Raw genomic sequence first — 17,915 nt, 5'->3', positions numbered from 1 at the left:
ATTTAGTAAATTCACAGTATTGTGCAACCACCACCTCTATCTCAATCCAAACATCTTTATCATTCCAAAGTAAAACCCTGTACCCATGAAATTATTTCTCTCTATTTCCTCTTTCCCCCAGCTCCTGGCATCCACCAATCTGTGTTCTGTCTATGGATTTATTTATTCTGGATCTTTCATAAAAAAAGAAATCATACAATATGTAGGCTTTCGTGTCTAGCTTCTTTTATTTAGCACAATGGAGGTTGATCCACTTAGTGGTGTGTGTGGATACTTCATTCCTTTTTATGCTGAATACTATTCTATTTTCTATGTATCCAACAACTTGTTTATCGATAGATGGACATCTGGGCTATATCTACCTTTGGACTGTTGTGAATAGGCTGCTATGAACATGTGGGTACATGTACTTGTTTGAGTCACTGTTTTCATTCTCTTAGGTACATACCTAGGAGTAAAATTGCCAGGTCATGTGGAGAGCGGCTACAGTGTTTGGACAGGTTCAAGCCTCGGACTAATGAGAGGGCACAGTGCTCTCATGGCCACGTGTAAGTCCCACCTTGGAGGACAGGGCCCTCCCAGCACAATTATAGCCAACAGCTATAGTTGTAAGCTTGAACCTATGGTCCGAACACGTGGCCCCACGTGCCTGAGTGATGTGGGCTTGATAGAGTTCAGGTGCATGTAATTGAGTAGGATTGAAACCCACGAGAATGTTGTAAACATCTTGACCACACCCTTACTTTGTCTCGTGGAATCTGGCTATAAAATAAAGACACGGCTGTGGGCGCTGTCACTGTCTCTCCATCAGAGAAGCAGCGTCCCACCAAGACCCAGCTTTCATTCTCTTCTCTGTCTTTTCTCAACCCTTCACCACCCTCTCCCAGGTTCACCCTTGGCCGTGCTGGTGCGGCACAAGGTCATATAGTAACTCTGTGTCCAGGTTTTTGAGGACGTGCCAAACCATTTTCCACAGCAGCTGCACTATTTTACATTCCTACCAGCAATGTACAAGGGTTCAAATTTCTCCACATCTTTCTAACCTTGCTTTTCTTTTTTTAAATTGTTACAGCCATCTCAGTGTCATTGTCTGTTTTGTGAATAAAGTTTTATAGGAACACAGCCATGACCATTCTTTCACTGTCTATGGCTGCTTTTGCTGCAATGGCAGAGACTGTATGGCTCCTAACCCTGAGTATTTACTTTCTGGTGCTTTAAGAAAAAGGTTGCTTAACTCTATTTTAGAAGATTAGTCCATCTTTTTTCTTTGTCATTTCTTCCCACAGCTCACCAAAATAAGACCAAATAAGATCACTGTGATCTTGGGTGACTTGGCTTATTTTTAGTCTTCAATTTCCTCACCTATAAAAAGACGAGGGGAGCAGAGAGCGTAGCACGAGTATCACACAGAGAGCATGTCCCATCCCACATGCTTCTCTAACATGAATTGAGCACCATGTCATGGTTTACTCATCGCCTGGCTGAAGCATGACAGGTGAACACACGACAAGCACTCAGAGAGGGCTCAGGAGGTCCCTGTCTGTCCCTCTACACGAGGAGTCGGTGGGTGTTCTCAGCCAGTGCCTAGCTCGGCTGGTCTGGCCCAGCTGGGCCGACTTCTGTCATCAGCAGGTTCTACCCATGTATCCCTGCAGTCCCGTTGGTGCCACTCAGAATTGGGTGGCTGCTACCTGACACGAGACTCTTATGATTACTATAGAACAACCTCTGTTCTGAAATTGCTCCAAGTTCTTTTCCTCCCAGCTTTATTGAGGAATGATTGACAAATAAAAATTGTGTATATTTAGATTGTACAGCATGATTTTTTAAAGATGCACAATGTAATTTAGTAGTGTCCATTGAGAAATGATCACCACAATTGAGTTAATTAACACATCATCACCTCACTTAGTTCCCTTTCTTCTTCAGATTCATTTTAAAATCCAGGTCACCTGCCCCCTATTCCATGCACCATGAATCTCTTGCTGGTCCCACCCTGATTCCTCCCCACACATGGGCACAGACTGTTTTCTCTGCTGGAAGGCACAGGTCTTATACTTTGGCCAACTTTTCAAATCTCTCAAGACACAAATCGGATACCACCTCCTCCAGAGAGCCTTCCCTGACCCCATTGTTTTCCTGTCTCACTTTTACCATAGCATGGATCATACTAAAACATGTGTTCCCATTTACTTGTCTCCCTTCACAGCTGGTCTCTGAGAGATTTAAACCTGGGAACCACAGTTCAAGTCCACAGTCTGAGCCAGTACATTAGAGGTCGAATAGTTCAGGCCTCTGGATGATGGCACATCTCCCTGGAGGTCCCTCTACCACATCCTTTCTTTTCTTTACTCTTCTCCTCTCTTCTTTCTTTTCAGGGGAAGAAATCAGAGGTCCCTTTAGAACCGGGTTAGGTGACATGCTCAGAGTTATACAACTCCTTGTGCCATTTATCCTCATTCCTGCCTCTGTGCCCTTCCTATGACATTGTGCAAACACCAGACAATCAGCATGAAGGTAACTGGCTAAAATTAATTATTATTATTTTTAAAATATATTTTATTGATTTTTTACAGAGAGGAAGGGAAAGGGATAGAGAGTTAGAAACATCGATGAGAGAGAAACATTGATCAGCTGCCTCCTGCACACCCCCTACTGGGGATGTGCCCGCAACCAAAGTACATGCTCTTGACCGGAATCGAACCTGGGACCCTTCAGTCCACAGGCCGACGCTCTATCCCCTGAGCCAAACCGGTCAGGGCTAATTATTATTTTAAGTAAATGATTTATATGACTTTATCCTCCCAGTAACAATCAATATCTATATATATATATATATATATATATATATATATATATATAATCTTTTCCTTAGATACCATTATGTTTCTTTTAGTTTAATTAATACCAATCTGAAATGCATTCTTTGTTTGCTACTATCATTTCAATTTCTGCTCCCATAAGTTGGCCAAAATATAAGACCTGTGCCTTCCAGCAGAGAACACAGTCTGTACTGTTTTACTTTCAATTGTTTTAGTTTCAATTAGCTTTTGGTGTTTTCCTTAGGCTGTGTGTGTGTGTGTGTGTGTGTGTGATGGGAGATGGAGTATTTACAGTCTGACCTGTCATCTGAGAAGCTTTAACGTCCCAAAACCACTATAGCCACAACTCGGAGATGACAGAGATGCCCAGTCAAAACAACCAAGGTGCCCCGTGAGCTCAGCACAGCTGTGTCTCAGTGGCAGAGTGACCCCAAAGCTCTAGACATCGGGATGAACCATCACACAGAGCATCTCACCAAAACAAGGCCTACATGGAATCTTCCAGAACTTTGTCCTTACATTGAATGACTGGGGTCACCACAACTCCAGAACATGATCATGGGAACAAAGCTTTCTGGTGCCAAGGGGGTATTCAACCGAGAGAAGATAAGAGAGTCAATACATGCCATCGAGAAACTGGGATGTAAATTTATAGAGGGTGGTGTAGGCAAGAAGTGAGACATTCTAGGAAGAAGACTATCCTATATAATAAAAGGGTAATATGCAAATTGACCCTAACAGCAAATGACTGGTTGCTATGATGCACACTCACCACCAGGGGGCAGATGCTCAATGCAGGAGTTGCCCCCTGGTGGTCAGTGCGCTTCCACAGGGGGAGCACTGCTCAACCAGAAGCCAGCTCATGGCTGGCCAGCACAGCGGCAGTGGCAGGAGCCTCTCCCGCCACTGTGGCAGTGCTAAGGATGTCCAACTAACAGCTTAGGCCCACTCCCTCAGCAATTCTTAGTCTTTCTTGGACGTTTCATTTCTGTTTTTAAAACTTCCTGTGGAAGATTTTTCAACTTAATACATTGCAGAGCATCAGACACATTGCAAACACATTCAATAAATAGTATTTAAATAAGTAATGGCCAAAAGAAAACATCTACATTTGAAGAATCGTGCATTTCTCTATGGTTCGCCAAGTCCATATTTAGCTATGAGAACATGCTATATGCATCTCCTACCTCCCAATTTTAATGTGTAAAATTTAGTTAAAATAAACACTGAGGGCAGCCCTAAGAGAAAGAGGGAGAAATGGAATATCACAGACTAACACCTGGGTGAGGTGATGAGGGCACTGTTGCTAGGCAACTGGCTTTAGGGAAGGTCTTCTTACCTCCCTTCTCTCCCTCATTCCCCCTTCTCACTGGATAGAATCAAGAAAAAGATCACCCGGGACAGTGAAAGGTGGGAGTGAGGAGTGAGAGGTTTACTGACCAAACCTCACGTCTGGGACAAAGCTGCGGTTCAGTTTCTGAAACGCACGTTACAGATCAAGATTTATTTTTCCCTTTTGGAGAGGATGGGCTGGTCTTAATTTCTTAGTAGGTGATCTATTTCAGATTCTGTGATCACAGACTTGGACCACCGAGATCTGAAAGGAACCCAGAGGTGCAGCGGGCCATGTTTTTGAAACTGTTGTCCCCTGATGAGGCTCATACAGAAGTTCGAGTAAGGTGGTGGCTTCGGGGTTCTTCTCTGATACTGAAATGATGTGGGAAATCCACATACATCCTGAGAAGTGGGGACTAGAGGCAGCCGGACTGTCGGAAGCAGAGACCGACATTTGCAGGTCATCAGCTCTGTGTGAGTGGAGGTTAAAGCCAGGGTGGTAGGCAAATAACTGCAGAGGGTGTGAGAAGAGAGGGGGCTGGTCATGGAGCGCTGGGGAATGCCACCTCTTAGAGCAGTGGTTCTCAACCTTCCTAATGCCGAGACCCTTTAATACAGTTCCTCATGTTGTGGTGACCCCCAACCATAAAATTATTTTCGTTGCTACTTCATAACTGTAATGTTGCTACTGTTATGAATCATCATGTAAATATCTGATATGCAGGATGTATTTTCATTGTTACAAATTGAACATAATGAAAGCATCGTGATTAATCACAAAAACAATATGTAATTATATATGTGTTTTCCGATGGTCTTAGACGACCCCTGTGAAAGGGTCGTTTGACCCTCAAAGGGGTCTCGACCCACAGATTGAGAACCGCTGTCTTAGAGGAAGGGGTGGCCAGAGGCAGACGAGCCTGCCAAAGATGCTACAAGGAGCAGCTGGAGAGGTAAAAGGTGGAGGCGGTGGGAGGGTGGGGACAGAACCTATGCAATGTTTTGAGGAGAAAATGGGAAATGAGTAAATACCAAGGAGAGATCAAGGAAGATCAGCAGAGAATGGACTTAGTACAAGTTGGCTAATGGCGACCAAGATGAGCCAATGAGTTCTGCGCTGGTGCCCTGTAACCATAGAGCAGTGAAGGTGAACCTATGACACGTGTGTCAGAGGTGACACGAGAACTCATTTTTTTGGTTGATTTTTCTTTGTTAAATGGCATTTAAATATATAAAATAAATATCAAAAATATAAGTCTTTGTGTTACTATGGTTGCAAAGATCAAAAAATTTCTATATGTGACACGGCATCAGAGTTAAGCTAGGGTTTTTCAAAATGCTGACACGCCGAGTTCAAAAGGTTTCCCATCACTGCCCTAGAGTGACGAGGTCCCGATCTGCTCCTTTGGTCAAGCCACTTCTATGGGTCTCTGTTTGCTCATCTATAAATTGGTCATGATAGCAACTTCCTTCAGGACTGTTCTAAGGGTTACTAAAAGGAGGCTTAGTGTTTTAGTGATGTCTCTTCACCCTTTCTGTCTCTGTCCTTCCTCACCCACACCTAACTCTCAGATTTCATCTGACAACCTGCTCCCTCCCATACCATCTGAGCCTCTCTCTGCTAATTGCTTTGTGTTTAAGTTTTCTGTGAGGACCCTCTGATGGAAACATGCATGATGGGAGAGCGCTGAGCAGCTTCCCTCATCCTGTGCTCCCCACTCCCCTGCAGTAGCAGGGTCCCACCCTCACCCCAAACCGTAACCATCCCTTCTGACCGGGACATGTATCCCCTGGAAGCTATGGGAACAGATGAGGTAAATGTTTCCTTTGCAACATACTGTCCTTTGAGTGATTTCTAGTCGAGATGTTCAAGTGACCCTTTAATTTCTCCACCAAAAGGATGCATGGTTGCCAGGAAACCAACAATAGGTGTTCACCACCCCTGCCTTGAAAATGCTCCCAACCTAAAGCACTATAATTACATTCAGAAGAATTAAAGCTGCTGTTCCATTATCATCTTTCAAGAATGTAATTTAACAATTAATTATTGAATTTGCACATGCAAAAAGCTTACAAAGCACGGATCTGATCATGTCACTCAATTCAAGAAACTTCTGTGGTCGCTCACAGAAAGAAAAGAAAGAGAAACCTGTTGAATCTGGCCAGCAAAGCCAGCCTTACCTCCCCACACTCCCCACTCCAGCCTCGCCTGGCTGGGGCTCGCGCTCTCCACGCCCCGTCTTGGTCTTCTGAGGTCCCCGCCTGCACAAGGCCTTACCGTTCTTCGAAGCCCCGTCTAACAGGTACTGTTCCGTCCAGGCAGGACGAACTGCTCGTTCTGTTCACTGACAATCTCAGGTTTGCAGGCATTCACTCAGCAGCAATTTGTCTTCTCCACACCAAGCCCATCTCGTTTGCCTTCTTTCTTTACAGGGCACAGCTGGCAGGTGTTCTATGCCGGCTTCTATCATAGGATTTCCCCGTCGTGACAAAACTATAGCAACGGGTAATTCTTTTATGGTCCTGGCTTCATAAATACAGAGTGGAGAATTTTAAAATGTAAAGAGCAGCTAATAATTATCCCAGAGTGGTTTTTAAAAAATCATATTCGCTCCGTTACCCAATCGTGCTTAACAAAGCAATGGGAGGCATCCTCCTGTTTCCAGGCTTTGCTCGAGTTTTATTAAATGTGGATGTTCTCTACTCAAGAGAACAGCTCTTGGAATCAAAAAGTTCATTCCTTCGCAAGTAAGTGGCTTCTCCACACGATACACAAACAGCCTGCAAGCTGTCAGCCATCAGGCCTGGATCATTAAGATAGCAGATTTTAGTTTTTCTTTTGATGCATGCTTAAATGCTCTCCAAATCTCTGTGAGTAAACAAGCCCCAGGTTATGCAGCTCCTGCATTTTACCGCCGCCATCGCAACAAATGTGTCTGATGGTGCACTAGCTCTGTGCAATAGCCTCCCTCTCTCTGTTCGTTTGAGCTGGCGTGCCATTCCCAGCAGGATCCTTCATTATAATCAATTTGTTGCCAGAATCTAGTGCAGTGGTTCTCAGCCTTGGCTGCACATTAGAATCACCGGGGACTCTTTTTAAAAATCCTGATTTCTGGGCCTCATCCTCCAGAAATTCTGTTTCTTTGTTACTAATGTGGTGGCCCCACCCCCCATAACAAAGAAACAGAATTTCCCGAGGATGAAGCTCAGAAATCAGGATTTTAAAAAGATTCCCAAGTGATTCTAATGTGCAGCCAAGGTTGAGAACCACTGATCTAGTGAGAAAAGCAGAAACCAGTTTGAGTGGGAGGGAGTTTAATAGAGAATTCATTATGTAAGTGATGAGAGTGCAGAACCAGAGATGAGCAGCACCGGGAGCTCTTGAGTCCGGAAGGCAAAGGGAGCAGCGGGTACGGCAGCCCAGGGCTTGGCATCGCCTGGCAGACCCAGTGCCAGAGGAGCAGTGTCATTCCCGGAGGCACCGTCCAAGGTAGACAGAGGGAGAAAAGGACAAGGGCTTCTCCCTTCCTCACTTCAATCTTCCAGTCGCTTCCATCGGGCCATCAAGCCAGAGGGCCAGGAACCGGACAAGTGAGGGTCCCTGGAATAGCAGGGAGCAGCGGTGAGAGGCAGGGGATGGGTCTGACAGCAAAAGGGAGCACAATCCACGCCCCAGAGCCCCTGGGCCCCAAGATGCAGCTCGGCCACTCCAAGTGCCAGCACTTCTCACCCAGGGCTAGTCGCAGATCCCGTCGTCCCATCGAGAACAAGCCCTCTCTTCTCCATGAGGGCTGGTGATGTGGAGGAAACACCAACCTAATTAATTTCTGCTTTGTTTTCCTAATTGTGTTTTAAAATAACTTTCAAAGGGAGAAATAAGTACCTATGTATTATGATCATGTCCCATATTTACATTTCAAGTGGTTTTCAAGAGTTTATCTCCAATTAATAAATATCTTTTTTTCAACATTTAATATTCCAATACCTGCTCATAAAAATGTACATAAACCGATGAACAAAAACAGATGTAGAGACAGAGAAGCATTGATCAGATGCTCAAAACTCAGAGGGAAGATAGGGGAGGGCGGGGGTGAGGGGGAGAGATCAACCAAAGGACTTGTATGCATGCATATAGGCATGAGCGATGGATGTGGACAACAGGGGGTGAGGGTGAGGGCAGGATTGGGGGGGATGAGGGTAATTGGGGGGATAGGGACACATTTGTAATATCTTAATCAATAAAGGGAAAAAAATGTACCTCAGTCCTATTTTTGTCACTTTTATTCCCTAGGGGTTTTTCTCAGTTTCATTCTGTGCTTACAGAACTTTTCAGTAGCATGTTGTCTGTCGACCTGCTTTCAGCCCTTCTCCCAGGAAGCGCCCTGGGGCGTGTGTCTCAGGAGAATCACAGCACCTGTGTCTGCACAATGCCTGGGGTGGGGGGCAGTCACACTGGTTTCACACACAGGTCAAAGATGGGTACCAGAAATGCGGTAGTAGGCTCAGGCTCATCCACACCCCAAGCACACGGAGTTTCACTCGAGATCAAGGCTGCCTTCTCACTGAAGCTGGTCTTCCCATGGGTCACCAGCTCCCCAGGAGGTCAAGCAAGCAAACTGCAGGTCCTCTGGCCATGGAAACGTGGAGTTCTGCCTCTGATGGGCCCAGCAAAGTTGGGGGGACAGACCTAAGAAATGGGAGAAGATCCCCCTCCCCTTACGTTGTTCCCATACAAATCCTAAAGTCTCCGCTATTCCTGCTCTTCCCCTCTCCCACCCCTGCACTCCCCAAAATGCCTTATGGAATCTCACCTAAAAGGGATTCTTTTTGACTTTTATATAACGGTAACTTCTAGAGACTGTGGTCATATATTTACACATACATTTTTGGGATGCCTTTTTCTCGGCACCTTTGAAATACTTTCAACTATCAGAGAAGTTGATTCTTCTAGGTCAGTGATGGTGAACCTATGACACGTGTGTCAGAGGTGACACGTGAACTCATTTTTTGGGTTGATTTTTCTTTGTTAAATGGCATTTAAATATATAAAATAAATATCAAAAATATAAATCTTTGTTTTACTATGGTTGCAAATATCAAAAAATGTCTATATGTGACACGACACCAGAGTTAAGTTAGGGTTTTTCAAAATGCTGACACGCCGAGCTCAAAAGGTTCGCCATCACTGTTCTAGGTTCATAACACAATCTGAGTTCCAAGCTTAGTTATTGGTTCCCACCTGAAGTGTCAGTGAGAGCTGGCGGGAGGAATCAGAAGCTAGAGCTCCGGTGCAAACGTGGGCTGTGAACCACAGCAGGGCATGGAAACATCCCAGGAACAGATGTCCCAGTCCTTCCCCTCAAGACCTCCAGAAAGCCACTGTGGGACATACAGGAACTGTGCAGCCAGGGCCAGGCCTCCACAGCTCCAGGGGGCACCCTTGACCAAAAACGTGTGACTGCCTCCAGGTGTGTGCAGGTACAGGCCTCTGAGCACAAGAACGCTTCTGGGCACAGGACGCTGTGGATTCTTTGGGGACACACACCCCAGGACGCTTCCTGGGAGGAGGGCTATTGACTGTCCTGGGCCCGAAAGCACATGCAACACCAGGACTTGGAGAGGATGTGGCTGCCCCTGAATATGACTGAGCTCTTCCTCATCCACCAGAGCCTCTGGCGGCCTCCCCTGGACTTTGGAAACAGCCCAAGCTTTGGAATGAGGGAGTCTGAAGACTGGTTCTGCGCCTCGAGGGCTGTGTGGCTTTGGGTAAGTGACATACCCGCTCTCTGTCTTGGGCCTGACACCTGCCAAGTGAGTGAACTGTATTTGATACTCCGAGTTCTCCACCCAACGGGACAATGCCTCCTCTCCTCGCAGATTCTGTGCCTTCCTGTGGCGGGTAAGGGAGGAAACTGAGAAGGGCCACGGTAGGCTGATGGACTTACACGGGAAGAACAAGGTGCTCCAGGAAGGAGGAAACATCCATTGAAAAAAATGAGAAAAGGATCAGAGAGAAGGCCAGAGTTGGCCAGGCTGGGGGAACTTGGGGTGTGGAGGAATAAGGCGGCAGCCCAGAGCAGCAGTGTCTGTGCAATGCAACGCTCCACTTTTAACCTTTCGTGCACAAAAAGAAATTGCTGAGCCCCCCCGCCCCTCCCGTTTTCCTCCTACCAATTTCAGAGTTTGTACCGGCCAGGAATTCTCTCCAGGTCTAATAGTTCCTGGAGGCTAGTGACCAGTGGTGCTCAGTGCCTTTGGTTTCTCCTCCAGTGCTAGCTACTCCAGCTGGTCATTAATTACTGCTCCAGGAAGCCTTTCCAATCACATTAGCGTTTAATCAAAACAAAGACAATGAACTCTTACTGCTGTCAGCACTGACCAACCCTCCCGGTGAGTCTAAGTGGGGTGTGGAGGTTGTACATCCAAGAAGTGTCCCTTGGGGGTCCACTGAGGAGGGCTTTCTCCGGAAACAGCAAAGTTGCTCGGAATACCCTTGAGTTTCCGGGTACCAGGGCCGGAAACAGTCCTCCCCTGGGCCCCCGGGACCGTGTGCTGTCGAGTGAGGAGGAGGCAGCCTGGCAGGCAGGAGACCCGGGAGGTCACACATGCACCACCCTGACCCGGTCCTTCTTCTCCGTCAGTGTCCTCCTGACCTGGCTGCGAAGCCCCACATACTTCTATGGGCGTCTGGGAGGAAAGACTGTGCTGTGAGCAGTGGCATGACCCCAGTGACCACGCCTCCTGAGAGCTGTGCCAGCCAGGCGCCGTGCCAGGGTTCACACACATGGTCTCCATGAACCCCACACCTCCCCCTCGAGAAGAGTGCAATCATTGTCTGTTTCACAGATGGGGAAACTGAGGCGCAGAGAGGCTCACCTAGCCACAAGCAGAGCCTGCTGTGATTACTGGTCACTCTGTAACGACAACACCAGCTCAAACCGGTCCCATCCTGTTTCTAACAAGACCTGGAAGCCACGTTTAAACCGTGGGCACTCTACTCGCATGTGACATGTTTGAATCTTTAATTGCTCCCTCCATAGAAGCAAGGACAGGAACATTTCAGAGGGCGGGTCCATTGTCCAGGAAGATCCGGTGCTGGGACCTCTGAAATCTTGCCCCCAACCCTGGGTCTGGGAGAGAGACAGATTTGAGCCTTGCTTCCTGTCTCCTTGCTAGTTGGCATCACAATAAAAGCTTTTTTGCTTTCCTCAAAAGCTATCAGCCCTGGCTGGTGTGGGTCAGTTTGTTGATCATGTCCCATGCACAAAGGGTCTCCAGTTCAATTCCCGGTCAGGGCACATGCCCAGGTTGCAGCCTCGATCCCCAGTAGGAGGCGTGCAGGAGGCAGCCAATCAATGTTTCTCTCTACCTTCCACACTCTCTAAAATCAATAAAAAACATATATATATTTTTAAAGCTAGTACTATAGTATTGGCTTTTATGGGCACCAGGCAGCGAGCCCTTGCTTGTTAACAATTCCATCAGAGCCTTTGCTTTTTGTTTATTTTCTAAATTTTATTTGTGGTGGGATACAAATAACATAAAATTTACCAATGCAGTCATTTTAAAGCGTACAGTTCAGTGGCACTAAGTACACTCATGTTGTTGTGCAGCCACCATCTCACCATCCATCTCTAGAACTCCTTTAATCTTGTAAGAATGAAAACTTCGTATCCATTAAACAACTCACCATTCCCTTCCCATCCCCTGTGCCCGCCAGCAGCCCCAGGCAACCACCGCTCCATTTTCCGTCTCTGAATCTGACTAATGCAGTTGGTGGGATCACACAGTGTTTGTCTGTTTGTAACTGGCCTATTTCGCTTAACATAATATCCTCAGCATGTCACAACTGTCCCTTCTAAGACTGAATAATATTCCATTATATGTATACACCACATTTTGTTTGTGCATTCACCTCTGGATGGACAGACACTTGGGTTGCCTCCACCTTTTGGCTATCTAGTCTATATATATAAAAGGTTAATATGCTAAGTGTCCAACCGTCTGACCAGTCGCTATGACACACACTGACCACCAGGTGGCAGATGGTCAACACAGGAGCTGCTGTGATGTGCACAGAGAAATGGCACCGCAGACCTGGCACCCACAAAGCAACACTCGGTTTCCCCCAAATGTGACACAGGCCCCGCCACCACCCCAGAGCAACAGCCCACCAAATTGCAGCCAATGCTGCCAAGACCCCGTGGTGCAAAATGCAGCCCACAGCCCAGCCCAGCCTGGAAACAGTCAATGTGGGTGCTGGGTAATGATGTCACATAGCAACACCCAGTTTCCTCTCCCTAGCAACGACTAGCCTCCTTGCAGTTTCTTCAGGCCAGGAACACAACCTGCTTTATAGCCAGGTGGAAACATTTCACACTTTAACCAAATGTCTGTGAAGCATTTTCCCATGCCTCATCTCATTTGATCCTCACAGAAGTCCTGGAGTAGGTAGATAGGAGACTCAGTGGAATCCTAATTTCTTTTCATTAGCCGGAAAATGGAGATTTATAAAGCTTAGAAACTTGACCCGACTGAAAAGAAGTAGGAAATGGTGGACCTTGAAAATGACTTCAGGTTTTCTCACTGCGCAGAATATAGTCAAACACTTCTGCAGTTAAATATTTTACCCTTTGTTCTCCCTGCGTGATATACAATAATAATCTGCTTCATGTTTGTTATAGTAATAAGTTTAGTTAGTATAAGATAGTATAATCAAATTTCATTTTTTTATTGGAGTGAATTTTAAACTTTACTTAGAAGAGGAACTTAATTTCTGTGTGTGTGTGTGAGACCCTGATAAGTAACTGGTAACGCCCTGCATGTTAACTCCTGACAAATAACTTGTAACTCCTGACCAACAACTCCCTGTGTGTGCAATCCTGATAAGTACCTTGTAACCCCCTGCGTGTGTAACCTGATAAGCCCAGAAGGCCACCGGAGCACACTGATATGAGACACTGAAGAAGCCCACCCATGGGGTATAAAAGAAGGACTCTCACAGCAGCAGTTAGACGTCTGTCTGATCCTCCACAGACAAGATGCTCTCCTCCCCCTTGGAAACTGCCAAACTGCCAAACTGCCATTCCTGCTCTGCCTTTGAGCCCAGACTGTTAAGAGGCCTCTCTTCGAGTCAAGAGACCGAGCTCCTTGCCGCGGCATATTAGACGACCTCCGTGTGTCTCTGTCAGCGAGTGTCTGCGGGTGGCCTGCCAAGGACTGAAACCCATCAGCTCTCTGGTAAATAAACCTGTGTGATTTCTTGCATTGTTTATCCCCCGTGTCTTCTCTCTTCTTAGTTTTTGGTTAAGCTCGGCCATATTAACTAATAGTAAGTACCCTTTGATGTCTGTATTGGTATATCCAAATGAGGCGCTCTGGGTCACCTGTGTATACGTTCCCATAGATAATTGGAACAATGTTGATTTTACTGCTGTGTTGCTGACAATTATCTGAAAGAGAAGTTGGGGTGCTTCATGGGGCTGGAAAAAGTTTAGCTAAATCAGAAAGAAGGTCTAATTAAGCAAGTTTATTCTATATCTATAAAAGGCTAAGTTGACTCGAGCATGCACAATACATATAAAGCTCTCACTGGTGCCAATCGCACGCATGTGTTTCCATCTGTCATTGTCAATTGTGAATTTGGTTGACACTTCGATTATAGAGAAAGGGTGAATAGCGATATTAAAATATTTCTTCTAATTAATTTCCTTTCAATGTGCATGAATCTGTGCACCAGGCCACTAGTTGTAAATAATGCTGCTGTGTTTTCTCTTAACCATGAAGATACACTGAGACTTAGAGGAGTGGCTCGAAGGAGGACACCAAGCCTACAGGTTTCGTGACACACCCCAGACGCCTGATCAGTGGAGTACCATGTGGCCCATCAGCCCATTCAAGAAGGCTCCACCTTCCTGGCTGGGAAGACAGGTGCTTGCAGCCAAAACCTCCTGTAGGTGGGCCAATGGGAGTGCCACAGATCCCCTCTGGCACACCTGATGAAAAACAGGCTGTAATTCCAGTCTGTTTCCCTAAGGGTTAGGTTCCAGGGTAAACAAGGTCCTTCAAATCCAAACAGCTCAGTCTGGACTTGCCTGGGATTCCCCAGCTCGACCAGAGCCTGGGCTCCATGGACTCAGCACCAGCCCCTGGAAGCTTCCTCCATCGGGTGGTTCCACATGGCTGGGAGGAGTTGCTTCCCCTCCTGCAGTCACCACCCAGGGGCTTTGTGGAAATGTCAGGGGCATTTCTGTTCTCATAATGACCCAGTTGGGGGTGCTGCTCATGGTTAACATGTGGAGCCAGGACCCCTGCCTACTATGTGAGGCAGTTGCCCACAACAGAATCGTCAGGCCTCCTGAATCACTTTCAAACATCTCATTAACATGTATCTCGTAAGCAAAGAGCGTCAGTGTCGTTATCTGAGCCCAAGACCTAATTATGTTTTACAAATGTACACAAATAATGGGTTTAATAAAGAGATTCTTTTTAAACTAAAAAAAAACAAACAAATGTACACAAAGTAATTTTGCATGGTTTTACATGCACCAGATTTTCCAGGAATGCAACTATGGAGTACATTGAGAAAGACTGCATTTTTAAATATATGGAACTTTACTAGAGTCGTTCATCATTTTGTAAAATCACAGCAATGACACTGGTAGTATTTTTGTTGCAAAAAAGTATATACAACTTTATCAGTTGCACTTGAATTGCCACATTCAGAGAGTCTACCTTTTAGGGGTAAGTATCCAATTCATTTCTTAGGTCTTCCTGCCCCAGCATTGACATATTGAAATATACCTTATACTCTTATAAACAGCTATTCTTTCACATCTTCATTATTTTACACTCAGGGCATTATAGTACTTTTATTTTTAAACATTATGTATGTTAGTCAATTATATTAGACCACAACTCATCATCCAAATATCATGGGGGCCAGATGTGTTTCGGAATTCAGTTTCCCAAATTTTATAAAAGTACATGGTACACTGTGGAGAGTGGCTACAGCGTTTGGACAGGTTCAAACCTCGGACTGACCAGAGGGCATGGTCCTCTTGTAGCAAAGCCACATACAAGTCCCAGCTTGGAGGGCAAAGCCCTCCCAGCACAATTATAGCCAAAGGCTATGGTTGTAAGCGTGACCTTATAGTCTGACCCTGCAGTCCTAGTGGCTGAGGGATGTGGGCTGGGGGAGGTGCAGCAAGTGCTGCCAAAACAAAGCTTGATAGCGTTCTCAGGTGCATGTAATTAAGTATATTTGAAACTCGCAAGAACATTGTAAACATCTTGACCACACCCTTGTTTTGCTTTGAGTGATCTGACTATAAAATAAAGACTCGGCTTACAGGCTGTGTCACTGTTTCCTCATCCAGGCGCAGTGATCCACCTGGCCCCAACTATATTCTCTTGTCTGTTTTCTTTAATCCTTCACCGCCCCTCCTCAAGTTCACCACTGGCTGTGCTGGATGCGGTTCAGTATACACAATACATTATATAACGCCTTAGTGGGGTCTAAACCAGCATCCTATACTCAAGCACACGAGTATTTCTGCAGCAAAACACAGACAAACACACAGAGTGGTACAGATAGTCTTTGCAGCTTCAGGTCCACTCGGGGCAGGTTTTGCTGGCAAATAGGTGTTGCTCCTAAACTTACACACACACACACACACACACACACACACACACACACTTGGATTATCCAAACTGTTTGGATTCTGGATAGGGATCTTGGCCCTCTGTTGTCTGTGGCTCTCACTGGACAATAATGAGGGGCCCATGTAAGAAGGTGGCGCTGGATTGATAGGCTGAGAGCACAGCTCCACCCACCAGCTCCCAGTCTGTCTGTCCCTGCCCCCACCTCCCCAATCCCATGGGGTCCTCAAGGTCTCCCTTCCCAAAGCCCATCTAGGTTCAAGTGGATGTGACCTGGTTATTCTCTTTCCTGGCTGCCGACCCATGGACCTTCACTAATTAACTTGTCAGGAGACCACGATCACGTCTGATGCCCCAGGTAACTGGCCCCACGTGATTGCTGCTCCCAGCTGGGCAGGTATCGCTGTGAGCTGCCACCAGGACCTCCCAGGCCCCTCCCTTCACTCTCCTACCCGCATTTTCTCCCCTTAAAATGCCGCTCGTCTCCTCCTTGTCCTCTACTTGAACAGTTCCTTCTTCAAGCCCCAGGTTAAATGTCACCTACTTACGGGACTCCCCCAATGCTTCTGAACAGCATTTGTCTCTCTCTCAGGTGAGATCCTGCAACTCTTGGTGTGTTCATTCCAGAAACATATATAGATATTTTGTTGTTGTTGAGTGCCTGCTATGAGCCAGGCACTGGTCCAGGCTAAAGAACATGGATTTCATGGGATAATACCTCCAAAGCCCTATTTAGGGCGTAGGTCACTTATCAGCCCTCTGATCTTCCAAGGAGCCGGGTCTTCCCAGCTCCGCTCCCAGGAACAGTTGTTTCCACAGAGACAGGAACTCATGTTTGTAGGGCAGCTACTACATGTACCAAACACTCCAAGTTCCATTCTCTTCCAAAAGGGGATACTGGCTGTGCCTAAAGACAAAGGCCCAGGATGAATGTGTTGCATCTTTCTAGAATGTTAATTTCAATCTAGAGTTGGGATGGAAAGTTAATTAGTGTAAGATAAGTAATTTAAAACATTATTACATTAAATCAATCGTGGATATATTATGGAGCAGAATGCTAAAGTAACACACATTTAAAACAGTATGATTTCTCATATATGAAATATAAAACAAAAAGTAACAAATGAACTAACAAAAAAGAATAAACTCATAGATATAGACAATAGAATAGTGGTTACCAGAGAAAAAAGGGGGTGGGGTCAGGGCAAAGTGGGAAAAGGGGGACTTAGGGTGGTAAGTGACCAACAGATATTGAATTGTACACCTGATATTTATATAATGTTATTACCCAATGTAACCCCAGGGCTGCCTGCAGGGCTGTCTCATAGTACTTGCCATTGACCCTGTTCTGCGTGTTGTGGTTATTCCAGGGCTGGATGCTGGTGGCAATGTACCCAGGCCCCACACTGGGAATGAACTTGAGGTTGTTGGAATCACAAAAGTTCTTCACAGCTTTCCAGTTCTGATGGGAGGAGTCCAAAGGAAAAACCATTGGAGCAAAGTAGGTGTACATGCCATGAAATCCAGTGGCCAGGATATTATGAGTGTGTCCCTCCTCTACCAGCAGCGCTATGAAAACCCCATTATAGGAGGTGTTGCTGATTGAGTGCAGCCCATTTGGTGTCAGGAGATGGGCCCAGGCCTCAGGGTTGTCAGGTATGAGCTGTAGATATATAAAAGAGTAGGAGGCTCTTCCCTATGTTGTTCTTATAGCAGTAAAATGTGCCAGGGAGCCATACGTGTCAATGATGTACTTGATATTATCATGCTGAATGATGTCATCCCAGCCATTGTAAGGTTGGATGTGGAAGGCCACCTTGATTCATTGGGTACAAAGAGGCAGAACTACAGGGGACAGGAATTGATCATTTCAAATCCTTGTCTGCCATTACTTCTCAGTAGCATTCTTGTGCCTCTAGTATCTCCACCTCAGAGCTGGGGTGCTTAAAAGTATCTAAAAATAGCAGTTCCATCGCACAGTCCACCACCATGTTTGCCCCGACGAGAGGCGTGTGGAGGGCTGCCAGCGCAGCCCTATACCCTCCAGGCGGCGACAGCAGCTCTGGAGAGGGAAAAACCGCAGCACTTCCTGTGTCC

This window comes from Myotis lucifugus, unplaced genomic scaffold, assembly GCF_000147115.1.
Source record: "Myotis lucifugus unplaced genomic scaffold, Myoluc2.0 scaffold_1181, whole genome shotgun sequence".
Taxonomy (NCBI): domain Eukaryota; kingdom Metazoa; phylum Chordata; class Mammalia; order Chiroptera; family Vespertilionidae; genus Myotis; species Myotis lucifugus.
The sequence above is the reverse complement of the archived record's forward strand: the minus strand, read 5'-3'. Positions refer to the sequence as shown.